The sequence below is a fragment of the Lacerta agilis genome, chromosome 13 (assembly GCF_009819535.1).
Source record: "Lacerta agilis isolate rLacAgi1 chromosome 13, rLacAgi1.pri, whole genome shotgun sequence".
Lineage (NCBI taxonomy): Eukaryota > Metazoa > Chordata > Lepidosauria > Squamata > Lacertidae > Lacerta > Lacerta agilis.
In genome coordinates, this window is record NC_046324.1 from 25592502 (window position 1) to 25605954 (window position 13453).

The 13453-nt window shown below is 44.6% G+C and overlaps 1 protein-coding gene across 2 annotated transcripts in view; it reads left to right on the forward strand.

The window, feature by feature from the left end:
* Positions 1 to 13453, forward strand: part of GLCE (glucuronic acid epimerase) — a 55554-nt gene that overhangs the window by 14730 nt on the left and 27371 nt on the right. The window contains exon 2 of one of the 2 annotated variants that reach the window (XM_033166544.1): positions 6009 to 6083. The exons of the other annotated variant lie outside the window; for it this stretch is intronic. The gene's annotated coding sequence lies outside the window, so the exon portion shown is untranslated. The remainder of the gene's footprint in view (positions 1 to 6008; positions 6084 to 13453) is intronic. 2 annotated transcript variants of the gene reach the window in all.

The following is a 13453-nucleotide window of genomic DNA, read 5'->3' on the forward strand; positions in this document are numbered from 1 at the left end:
TATGTCATTCTACAGGTTTCTCCTTGTGCCTTAGCCTGGAATCCAAGCAGAATTGATGCTCCATGATAACTTATTGGCCGTTTCATGATTGCTCAAGAGGAACAATAATTACAACTCCTTGGGGCTGATACATGATTCGGACCATTAAGGGATGACTAGGATTCTCTCCCCTGAGAACTTAAGATGAGCATGCTGGATCAGACCAGTGGTCCACCCAGTCCTGTTCTTACAGTAGCCCACCACAGTGTTAGAAATTAGCCAGGCGAATTTGGCTTCTGGTGCTTGTCCAATTTGCGACTTTGTGGAAAATTTCTGGGCACCAGGTTGGCAAGCACAGTTCAAAAACCTGCCTTAGTCCATAGTTAATTCCATTTCCACTGTATATGTTTCTTCTCCTTACATACTCGGACAAGTGAATTGTTGTAAGAGCAAGCTACAGTCAAGCAATGTAGTTGAGACCATAGAATCGTAGCATTGGAAGGGACCCCGAGGGTCATCTGGCCCAAGCCCCCTGGCGGATAGACATTCCATTATGGCAACCATAACCTAGATTTAAGTTTCCATTTGGCACCATATCTGAGTTGTCTAAGGGACCCAGGTGGCGCTGTGGGTTAAACCACAGAGTCTAGGGCTTGCTGATCAGAAGGTTGGCGGTTCGAATCCCTGCCACGGGGTGAGCTCCCGTTGCTTGGTCCCAGCTCCTGCCCACCTAGCAGTTCGAAAGCACGTCAAGGTGCAAGTAGATAAATAGGGACCGCTCCAGCGGGAAGGTAAACGGCGTTTCCGTGCGCTGCCCTGGTTCGCCCGAAGCGGCTTTGTCATGCTGGCCACATGACCGGAAGCTGTCTGCGGACAAACGCCGGGCTCCCTCGGCCTATAGAGCGAGATGAGCGCCGCAACCCCAGAGTCGGACACGACTGGACCTGATGGTCAGGGGTCCCTTTACCTTTACCTTTACCTGAGTTTCTAACACTGCCCACCAAATGCCAACTATGGGAACCTACAGGAAGGATCAGAGGGCAGTGGCAAATGGCTTGTTAGAGGCATAATGGCTCCAACTTGGAGGCTGGACATAGCCATTGTGGCTAGTAGTCACTACAGTGGTACCCCAGGTTACATACGTTTCAGGTTACATACGCTTCAGGTTAAGAACTCCGCTAACCCAGAAATAACGCTTCAGGATAAGAACAGAAATCGTGCTCTGGCGGCGCAGCGGCAGCGGGAGGCCCCATTAGCTAAAGTGGTTGCTTCAGGTTAAGAACAGTTTCAGGTTAGCAACGGGCCTCCGGAACAAATTAAATCTTAACCCGAGGTACCACTGTAATAGCCATATGGACCCTGAATTTGTCTCTTCTTCTAAAGTCATCCAGGTTGGTGACTGTGACTGCCCTACTCTTGGAGAGAGTTCCTGAATTTAACTGTGCAGAGCGTTCAGCTTCATTGGATAGCCCTGAGTTTTAGTATTATGAAAGAGAGATGAATTTTTTTTTTTTTGGCACTTCTATCATTTCTTCTTTGACTCTCAAAAGATCCCTTCCTCCTCCCAGTTGGGCCCCTTTTTAAAGATCTTTGACATTTCTCTTCCAAATGGACTGGTTTTAGGTTAGATGGGAAATGCAGGCGGGGGAAAAAGCAACTGCAGTTGCATTTTGCTGTACTGTATTAAAATTTAAAGTGCTTTTTGGGTTCTTACGGTTGGAAGGGTGCTAATTAATTCATGATTTCACTAACAGCTAAAGTGTTCAAAAAGTCAGCGTGTTTATAGTTTCTGAAATCTCACAAGCACTAAGAAGTTGAGCGTCAATTGCAGCATGAAGTTGCAAGTGGGAAAAACTAGTTGAGGCTTTTGGGCACTTCAGTTTCTGACTTAAAATAAATACCGACCCATGATTTGTTTTTAAAACTACGTTTCTGGATTGTGGGGAAAGAAGGTTGCTGGAGAATGTCTCCTCCGAGAAAGTAAAGGACCTGGATTTCTGGAAAGTGTCAGCTGTTTCTGAGAATGATGTATGTGCAGCTTTTAAAGCCATTTCTAACACATCTTGGAATGCCTTGCTTAAGTGTGATATATGCGGTGAACTCTTCTCTTAAAAGCCTTGTGCCACGTGGCATTCACACCAGTAACAGGCACGACCTCCATTTCAACTCCAGCTGATTTCAAGCACTCAGGCAAAATGTCTTTTAATTATTGCGCTTTCTACCCTGGTGCTGGGGACATTTTGGACCTCCAGATGTTGCTGGACTACAACTCCCATCATCCCTGACCATTGGCTGTGCTTGCTAAGCCTGACGGGAGTTGTAGTCTGGCTGGCAGCATCTGGGGGTCCAGATGTTCTCCACCTCTGCTCTGTACCAAATTGGGTTCCATGATGGATGACAGGTAAGATATTAATGTATCATGCTTTGAAAGACACGCTTTGAAAACCAGCTCCCATTGATACGTTTTTTCAGCACTGTGTTTTCAGGTTATATGCCGCCTTGTGATGTTTTATATGAAAGCATGGCTTTAAAATATTAAAATAAATAAAAGTTTGCTGGATTTGATCTGGCCCAAGGGTAAGCAGTGACTAGTACCAACTTGGGCAAGCAGGGGAGTAGTTTTTCCTATCACATGTCTGTGATTCCTGCATTGCAGGGGGTTGGTCTAGATGACCCTTTGTTAACCTTCCAACTCTACCATTCTGTTATCCTATGTCCAAATCCACCCAAGCCTGCTTAACTTATCTTTCCACAAGTCTTGTCTACTCTTGTGAGTTTCTGACCCCTGCCTTACAGCTGGTCAACCAGAGCTGAGTATTGTAACAGTGGAAACATATCATATTAATTCTCTCAACAATGCCTAGGAGCTACCTACTTTGGGCACTGGGCATCCAGATGGAATTTATCTTCAGATTTCGCCCCGAGTCTCCCATTGTTAACATGAGAGTATAAAGAGCCTAGCCGAGGCATAAATGAAACCAGGGCTTACAAGATCAAGGAAAATGAATGTTCTTCTTGGTAGAGAAGCCATCTTTGCTGGATGAATATCCAAGCAATTATGAACTCTGCTTCTCCCTTTGATATATTTTTCATGGGTGTGAAAGCTACCTTCTACTTAGAAGATTTAATTGGATTCTGTCCATACAGACTGCTTGAAACTGAACTCTCTAGTTAAAAAGAAACATATCGTTGCCTGTGTAATAAAATAAAATAAAACCAATGTATTTCAAAGTAAGCTAAAACCAGTAACCTCCTGGCTTTATCTACCATGCTGTGATCTGATAAGTAGATCTTAATCTTTAGCTGCACAATTTATTGGGAACTTGGGTCCTTTGCAGGGCCTTTTAAACGGATGGGACGTGTGCAGGAGATGTTCCTGGCGGATTATGGGCAGAGTTTCCGTGTCCTGTCCTTTGCCTTGTAGATAAAAGGCTTTCCCCCTCTCTCTCTTGCAAAGTTTTTTCCTTCTAACAGAAAACTGGACCAGCAGACTTAGTCACTCTTTGCTTCTGATGGCTTGAGCTTCACAAAGCGAATTGTGTTTCTTCTGGTCTGTGTGTGCGTATCTTCCGACAAAGCAAATCCTAAATTGGATTAGACCCGAAATGCTGCCTTTTCCCTCATTTTCAGGGAGAAATTGTTGTTGTTGTTCAGTCGTTCAGTCGTGTCCGACTCTTCGTGACACCATGGACCAGAGCACGCCAGGCACGCCTATCCTTCACTGCCTCTCGCAGTTTGGCCAAACTCTTGTTAGTAGCTTCGAGAACACTGTCCAACCATCTCATCCTCTGTCGTCCCCTTCTCCTTGTGCCCTCCATCTTTCCCAACATCAGGGTCTTTTCTAGGGAGTCTTCTCTTCAGGGAGAAATAGAATAGGCAGAATCAAGCTGAACATGGAAAAATTGTCCTCTTTCCTTTCCCAGTCTGCCACCCTTGGAAACTGTCCAAGGGCACCTGAAGCATTATTTCAATTTTTTTCAGCTGCTTGAAGGCAGAGGGAGCCTAAAGTTTTTGATTCTAGTCATCTAGTCATCTAGCTCAATATTGTCAACCCTGGCTGGCAGCAACTCTCCAGGGTTTCAGACAAGGTTCTCTCGCATTTCCCCACCTGGAGATGCCAGGGAACATTTTGCATGCAATGCAGGCACTCTAGGACTGAGCTCCCCCCCCCCAAAAAAAGGTGGGGAATATCTGTGGCCCTCCAGAGGTTTTTAGACTCCTATCATTCCTGGCCAACCGGACTAGTGTTCAGCAATGCTGGAAGTTGGAGTCCATCACTATCTGGAGGGCCACAGATTAGCTATGGAATTCAGGTAATCTTGGCTTAAGGTGTCTTTTTTTGGGGTGGTAGCAATTGATGATGTGCTTCTCTAGTGATGAATTTTTCACTGAAAGCTAAAGATGGTTGAAAGAATGGGAGCATGTTGAGGGAATGCTTTCTTGGGCAATGGAAAGGGGACTCTTTTTTTTTAAATAACATCAATCACAATTGTGTGTCTTTGGGGAAGATGTTATACTGCTGGGCTGTAATCATTAAAAACCCACATATCAGTGTTTACAGCAGCTGAAGCCTCTTTTTCCTTGGTGCTGTTTCTTTGCTCTAAATTATATAAGAAATGCTGTAAAAAAATACAAATAACAAACCACCAAACAATTGGTTGTGAGGATTTATTTATTTATTTTTTAATGGTGCCTGATGCACTAATAAAGATGCCTGCGTGGTTACGTTTAATCCTTTAAAGAGCAGAAAAGAACACTGAAGTTATCAGCATTCCAAAAGCAAGACACACAGACTTAAATATATGCAAAGCCTCAGAGAGGCTGGAGAAATGTACTGTGTTGCAGGAAGATCCTGACAGCCCCGTTGCATCTTTTTGCAAAGTGAGATCTGAATTATTAAAGCTGCCGTTGTTTATTAAATTGAGCCTCTAGCAAAAGGGTTAAAGTGGAGAAAGGCACATAGACTTTGACTGTATTGGGCATAATTTTTAATGGGTGTTACACTTTTTTTTGTCCATTACTACCTTAGGGATGTTTCAACAAGATGAGAAGAATGCATTTTGCATATTGGAAAATGGCAGCAATTTTGCCGCCTCGAGTGGGGGCAGGATGGTGAAAAAAGACTTTTAAAAAGGAGGTTTTGTGGAAAATGTTCCCACACCCATCTAGGTTTTTGGAATGAGGTTAATAAGTACAAAATGGCATTATTGAAAGTTTGTTTTTCAGTTCTGTGCTAGATCATTGGGCTGCCTTCATTTTCCTGCAGTTTCAACACTGGAGCATGGAATTCTCTCTTTTTGCAGTCCACTTTGTGACATACAATTTTTCCTCTCTGCTTTGCACACCCCACTTCAGTTTTTTGCCCTTGTGCCTGGTATTTATGAGAAACATGCAGATGATGGAAAATCTTGGCCAATGCAGGAGCGGAGGAAGGACCTCTCCTTTACTTGGGATCTGCAAACCAAACCTTTTCAGGCTCCATCTGTTCCTGTGCTCAGAAGTATAAGAGATGAGGATAACTTGTTCCAAGAGCAGGGAGCTTGGCCCGAGAGGCTTGTGTTAGTTTTTTTCTTTGGTTTTTAAATCTCTCTTCACCACCACCCACCCTTTTTAAAAAATAAAAAATAAAAATGTAGACTTTCGAGTGGAACTCTGTAACTGTTTATTTAAAGCAAGAATCCTTTAAATATGGTGGGGGATTTGAATCCAGTGTCTCCCGAAACGTTTAATGAAAGCCCTGCCTTTTATGACACCACCGGGCAGCTGCTGGGATTAAATCTTCAATTAGGTAGGATTGCGGCAGGCCAAGCAGATTAAACTCCTTTGCAGCTGAAGCAGCTGCCTTGAGGAAATGACATTTATGCGCTTGATCCCTTTTTGAGTTCCCCGTGTCAAGCCTTGAAACATATCAGCGGGGCTGCCTTTGAGAGCAGAACGGAGCCGCCGCTGTTGCCGAGGAGGAGTTGTTGCAGACAGCAAAACACATATTTGGGGGATCTTAACTATCTTTATTTATTTTTATTTCCCAGATGGTTACTGGAAACCTTCTTAAAAGCTTGGATTCAGAGATGCATTAGTGTTTAGAGGCCTCCTTTTGACTTAAGGTAAGATGGTCTTAATCAAATCATCCTCTGGTCGTCTCGTTTCCCCCCCCCCCTGACCTCCCCACCCCCCACCCAGACGGGACTGGAGATGCTCTGAAATCACATAGGATGCCCCCTCCTGCTGCTTGGCATTTAAACAGTTAATGCTCATTCCATGTTAATAAAACTTTCCAGCTGCTCAGGTCATGTGGGAAAGGAGCTTGTGGTGGAAGGAAGGGCAGGCTGATGATCCACAAGGAGTTATAGTAATGTGATGATACTGTTGAGTTGGGGGTCTTTTGTGCATATAATTCAGAACCGGCTTGTTTGCTCAGTAAGCAGATTTGCAGCAGGGAGGGAGGGAGAGAAGCACGGTTTGCAAAATGCCCCCCCCCCCTTTTACACGTTCTAACTGGTGAAACTGATGGTCTAGGCAGGTAAGCAGCAATTACAGGTATGCAGCAACATGCAATTACTGATTTCCCTCTTGCGACCTGAGAGCCTTCCTGAACCAAACGTGAATCTACTTGTTCAGGTTCATAAATGTTAACTGTCCAAAATTTCAATTTAATTGCTGCAAGGCTAGCAATGGGATTGCAAGGTAATGTTCCCTTTTAAAAGTTGAAAACTTCGTAGGGCCATCCGTATTAAAATGCTCATAATGGTGTGGAGGAACCTTCCCCAGAAGAGTCTAGGAAGCAAAATTAAAACACTGAAACTAGGCAGTGTAGTTTCAGATGTCAGTTCAATTCCCTTCCATGTTTATATCTTAATAGGAGGATGGGGTTGGAAGCAGGAATTAAGACTGACAAAGAAACTCTTTAATCTAATGTCCCATATGATGGCTGTGTCATTTTCTGTTTAAAATCTCTCATGTGTTTATTTTTCTTTTCAAAATGGAATATTACCATTTTTTAACAGGGCATTTTAAATAGTGACCTTACATGGGCAGAATCTACACACTTTCTGTGCCCCGTGAAGCTGTATACGGTAGCATTGCCAGATAACTTACGTTTTAAAATGTTCCAAATTCCTTATTTTCAAAAGAAGAAAAGTGTGATACATTTGTTCATCTTAACTGCCTGGCTAAAAAAGGAAGGGAATATATTGAAGTTTTTTTTCTGGAAAAACAGTAAATCGTTGTTAGAATTAGAATTGTGGTCTTCACCTGCATTCCATACCTGAACAATTCAGCCAATATTTTGAAATTTTTCATCAGGTACTTGCTATGTTCTTTGCGGAAGAATCTGTTTGGGTTCAGACTTAGCATAGTTCCGAAACATCAACTGATCATAGGCTTCATATTAACCTGCAACAAACGAAATTCCAGTATGTGTATTTAATCTGCAGACAAGCTCCCTCCTCCCTTCTACTGTAGGTTTAAAATGCATCCTATAAATGCATTTTGCAGCCTGCTTATGAAGCCTCAATTCTGAGGTGTCTTTTGTGGATGAAAGTGCTTGCTGATCTGAATTTCGAAGGTTGATGAAATTAAACTGCAGGAGGACTGATGGCAATCTACAGAGCTTTAATGTTATGGCATTATACATATTTAGAAGCGGATTGGATTGAATCCCACTGAGGGAAAGCAGTCTTATTCATAGACCCCTGTCCTGGGCATGCTTTTTAAAAATAAAAATGCCTGATGGATATGCTCAACATTATGACGAACGTGTTGCTTGCTGAAAATCATTTTGCTGTCAAAAGGACCATATCAGAGACTTGATTGCCTTAAGTGTAGTCTTGCAGGGCTTCTTTGAGGGTGGGGGAAAGAGAGAGGGGAGGGATGATTGCAAAATAGCAATGCTTTGTGTAAACTGTTCTTGCCGTCATGAATTATTCATTTAACCCCCACCCCAAAGCATCAGACTGCTTGCTATATTGCAGAATTTAATACATCTTAAGTGACACTGAATTTGTTAATATGGTGAAGGACGAGATCACGGGCTAGTTAAAAATATCTGTGCCCAGCATGCAGCAGCAGGGAAGAAGGGGTTGTTGACTTGAACCGAAAAGGGTATAAATATGTACTATGTATGTGTGTATGATATATCTGCATGCCTATATTTTGCCACAAGCAAAAGGATAGATTGGGTGTTGTTCTTGAAAGCTTTGAGCAGACAACTTGGATGGTTTTAAAAGAGGATTGGACAGGTTCATGGGAAGACAAGGCTACACATGACTACTAGCCACAATGCTCTGCATCTTTGATCAGAGGAGTTGTGCCTCTGAATACCACTTGCTGGGAATTGCAGGTGGGCCAAGTTCTGTTTGACTCATGGCTTCCCAAAGGCATCTGGGTGGCCACTATGAGAACAGGATGCTGGACTAGACGGGCCCCTTATAGCCTCGTCTTAGGCAAGGCCAGTGCTTCAGTGAGGCAAGGTGAATAAATTTGGCTCAGGTTGGCCGATCCCATCCCTGCTGTTGTGCTGTTGCCAGCTCTGCCAGGGCTTTAACTGTGCCACAGATCCCTTGCCCTCGCTGCTGCTGCTGCTGTTGAGCCGTCACCGCTGGCATTGCAGCAGCGTGAGCACTGCTGTGGGCAAGGGTACAATTGTAGTTACAGGGCTGGCAGCAGGGAGGGAGCCCAGATCTACAGGGTGAGGGGGCTGGCAGGCCATTTTGCCTGCACTGGGAAGGCCCCCCAGGCTGTCCCTGGTCTTATGTGATGGTACAAGTGCTCGATGGATGGGGGGGTCAGCACTGTCCACATCAATGTCGCCTTGGTCAGACCACACCTGGAATACTGTGTCCAGTTCTGGATGCCACAGTTTAAGAAGGATATTGACAAGTTGGAACGTGTGCAGATGTGGGTAAGAAGATCACAGGTCTGGAAACCAAGCCATATGAGGGATGGTGGAAGGAACTGGGTATGTTTAGCCTGGAGAAGAGGAGACTGAGAGGAGATAGGATACCCATTTTCAAATATATCAAGGCCTTTCACGTGGAAGAGGGAACAAGCTTGTTTTCTCCTCCTCTGGAGGGTGGGACTCAAACCAATGGCTTCCAAGTTACAAGAAAGGAGATTCCAACGAAACACCAGGAAGAACTTTCCGACAGTAAGAGCTGTTTGACAGTGGGACAGGCTCCCTTGGGAGGTTGTGGGCTCTCCTTCACTGGATGTTTTTAAGCAGAGGCTGGGTGGCCACCTGTCCTGGATGCTTTAGTTGAGATTCCTGCATTGCAAGCGGTTGGACTAGGTGACACTATATGAGCCTATGTTTTCAGAATACCACGCCCCCCCCCCCATCCTTGATGTTGCGTCCAAGTGCTCGGAAATGGGTCTCCTTGCCTCTTGGGTGCCTTCATGTTTCAGCTGCTGCAGTCAGCCAGAGGCTTCTCATGGCGTGGGATGCCATTCACAGGCTTCTGTGTCAAATGGGGCTTAGGAAACAAGCAGCGGTTGATGTGCCAACTTGCAGCTTGTCATTAGAGCTGCCACTGGAGGGAGGATTATCAAATGATGTTTCTTCTGCCCCCAAATGGGTGGTGAAGAATCTTCACTGGTTGTTTTTACTTCTACCGGTAGTTGCTTTTCAGTGGTTAATCCACACTTTCCCGTGCACCGTGAAAGCCATGCTTTGTTTAGGCTTGTGTGCAGGGCATGTCTAAATCCCTTCCAATTGGCTCCAAAGCCCAGAACATCCTGTGGGTGGGGCAGCCGGGTTGGCACTTGACCTGTTTGATCCCATTTTGGAGTTCCGAGATTCCAATCCTGATGTCCCAATTAAAAATAGATTTATTGGAAGAATCTATTAGCATTGGTGGCATAAGTTTCTAAATAAGCTTGCCCACCTGTCACAAGAGCCTAGCAGACTGGTAACTGGGGAGTTGGTTGGCCTGGATGGGGAGGCTGCTTCACCAGGGAAAGCTGTGCTTTGAGGCGGGTGGCCAAGGGGTGGGAGTCCAGCACGATCCTCCTTAAAAGGGAAGGATTTGGCAAAGATAGGAATATAGAAAGCTGCCTCATTCCAAGTCATGCCAGTGATTCATCAGATCTGTCTTATACCCGTGGTTCCCATGTGAGCAGTACTGACCCACAGGGATCACGAAAAAGCAAGCGTGTAGCAGGGGGGCTCTGGAGGTGTGACCCTCTGTGTTGCAATGTTCGCTTTTTTTACAATTGACCAAGCTAGAGCCTAGAGCGAAACACCTCCCTTGCTTCATATTTAAAGTTTTAGTGCTGTTGGCAATTTCCAAGCTGTTTCCTTTGGTCATGTTTGTTTGCATTCGCAATTATGAGTTTGTTGCAACTCACAGCGAGGTCACAAGATAGGGTAGTGGAGGAAGAACTTGTTGTTGTTCAGTCGTTCAGTCGTGTCCGACTCTTCGTGACCCCATGGACCAGAGCACGCCAGGCACGCCTATCCTTCACTGCCTCTCGCAGTTTGGCCAAACTCATGTTAGTAGCTTCGAGAACACTGTCCAACCATCTCATCCTCTGTCGTCCCCTTCTCCTTGTGCCCTCCATCTTGTGCCTCCTCCTTGTGCCCTCCAAGATAGGGTAGTGGAGGAAGAACTAATTGAGCTACAAAATGACATTGAGCTAGAGTCAAGGATTTAAGAGTTTTGGTTGCAGAAGGAATTTCTGAATGCTAACCCGCACTATGGGCGGCGGTTAAGAAGCTCCTTGTTGCATTTCCAACATCATATTTGATGAAATGTGGTATTCGTGTGGTCATCCGACTTCTCTTCAAGCAAAGAAATCAGCTGCCAATTACTAAACATGGTGATTTAAGACTCCTGCTAAGTTACTTTAAACCAGCCGTAGGGAAACCTTTATCACTTCAACAAGCCAATCCTGCACATTAAGAATTTACTGAAGTAGTTACTAAATGTGGTATCTAAGATTCTTGCTAAATAACTATCAGACTTGGAAATGCTGGTATCACTTGATCAAGTTCATCAGTTTTGTTGAATTAAGTAAACCAAATACTTTCAACTGGATTTTAAATAAATGTGCAATTAATTGTTACTGTTCTGAATGGGATTGTGTTATCTTCTTAGTGGGTTGTGCCAAGCACTATTCTGAATGATGTTTTTTTTTATAGCGTAGGGCACTAGGTGTTTATGGAACCAAGGGTGACAGGGTTGCCATTAACAGTTTGGGAACCACTGGTCTACACTAAATGACAGCGGCTTTTCAAGATTTCGGGCAGGAAGCATTCTTACACCTACCTGTTGATGCTGGAGATTGAACCTCTGCCACTGAGCTGCAGCCAGATGCAGATGGGGAGGATAGACAGGTGCAGGTGAAACAGTACTGGCAATGTCTGAACAAGCACAGGCCAAGGAGTTAGCTGTGTGCCAAGAGGAAGTGTGCTGTATGGGGCAAAAGCAATCGTCAGTTGTCAGCCCCACCTGCCCTATAAATTTAAACTAGTATCATGCCACTCTAAACAGCTATGGCTTCCCCCTATATAGAATCCTGGGAGATGTAGTTTGCTAAAGATGCTGAGAGTTGTTGTGAAGCCCCTGTTCCCCTCACAAGAGTGACAATTCCCAGAGTGGTTTAACAAGCAGTCCTCTTCCCCAGGAAACTCTTGAGAACTGTAGCTCTGGGAAGGGGGAATAGTGTCCTGCTAACAACTCTCTGCATAACATAGTCCAGAGAATTGCAGAAATGAGGCTCGTATCCTTGAGCTCAGCTTCCGTTTGCAACAGCCCCTCACTCCTCTTCTCATTTTCCTCATCCTACATTGTGGAATTCCTGCTTCTCTCCCTGCCACACTCTTAAAAAAACAACCTGTTGTTTCTTTTCCAGGCTTGCAGATCGACTCTTTGCAAATGGTTTAGAACACATCGCTCATTTTCTTTCCTTCGGCATAAAAAACAAGTCTAAGCAAGGCTGTTCCAACATGTGTGCCTGGAAATTTCCACAGGGACTAACTCGTCTTGCCTCATGGCTTTGGCTCAGCAGTTTCCCTGTGAAGGTGGGAGCCTGTCTGGATTTGCAGGGGCAGCGTCCAGGCTGACGCTCCTCCTGCAGTTCTTCTGGAAACTGCCACGCCGCTATATTTCTGGGCCCTGTTGTAGGAACAAGAGAGATTCTTAGCACAAAGACACTGAATAGAGCAGTATTTGGATTGGGGTGGGGAATCCTGTCTTGGTAAGGTATGGCAGCGCTGGTTCTCTGAGATGAATGGAAGCTCTTGCAGTTAGTCAGAGACTGGTGTGAGGACTGAAGTCCTGTGCATTATCAGCCCAGATAATGGGGGCACCTAACAGTTCAGGCGTTTATAAGAATGGAGGCCCTGTGTTAATGCTGTACAATTTCAAAGGAAACCAAATATAGCTGATCCTATTAGGAAAGACCAAACAATTGCCCATGCATAGCTGTGATGGTGGTCCTATATGGAAAGACCAAAGGTTCGCCCACACATAGCTGTGGCAGTGATGGTTCCTAAAACTGAGGGGAGAGGAGGGAGGGAGAACCAACTGATGAAAAAGCTCCCTTGACTGGAGGCTATTATTAACTTTCTGCATAGCAGCCTTTTGCAGGTTCATTGTCACTTGTTGGAAGGCAGGACACATTTTGAAAGCAACTGCTAATATTAACTCCCCAGCCCCAATATCATTTCAAGGCTGGCTCTTCAAAGTAGTTCCTCCCCCTCCCCGGTACATTACGAAATGAAAATATTTATGTATTTATGCTTTCTGAGTTGTCAGCAACACTCTCCATGCAGTTCTTAAAAAAACAAAAAAACAATCAGCATTTTTCTCTTTTGGAAAGGTCATCCAGGCCAGCATATTTATTCACACTCCCCTGAGGACTTGAAACTTATCTGCCCCGTTTTGGAAAACCTAGTTTGTTTTGCTGGACCAAGCAAAGCTCAAGCCAAATCCTGCATCTTCCATAGGAGTTGCCATTGACTGCTAAGTGCAAGCAGGTAGTGGTGTTCATTCAGCATTTCATTTCATTTATTTATTTATACATACATAGCATATTTTTTGTACCACTCCCTTTCTGGGATAGAATCACAGATGGCCTAAAAATACTTTTTAAAATTAAAATAAAGCAGCTGCACAAATAACCATAATTAAAAACATATCAGATGCCATCAAACAATCTCATAGCAGAAGAAGAAGAAGAAGAGGAAGAAGGAGGAAGAAGAAGAAACAACAACTATACTGGAACTGCCCACGTTCTGTTTGGTAGACAGGAGCTGGCTTCTCTCTCTCCTAGGAACATAAGGTGAGGTTGGCTGCTAGAACAGACCAATGGCCGATGTATTCCAGCATCCTGTTCTCACAGAGGCCAACCAGATACCCCAATGGGAAACCACAAGCAGGACCTGAGTGCAAGGGCCGCCTCCCCTCCTGTGTTTTCCAGCAATTAGTATTCAGAAGCATTGCTGTCTCCAACTGTGGAAGCAGAGCAGAGCCAT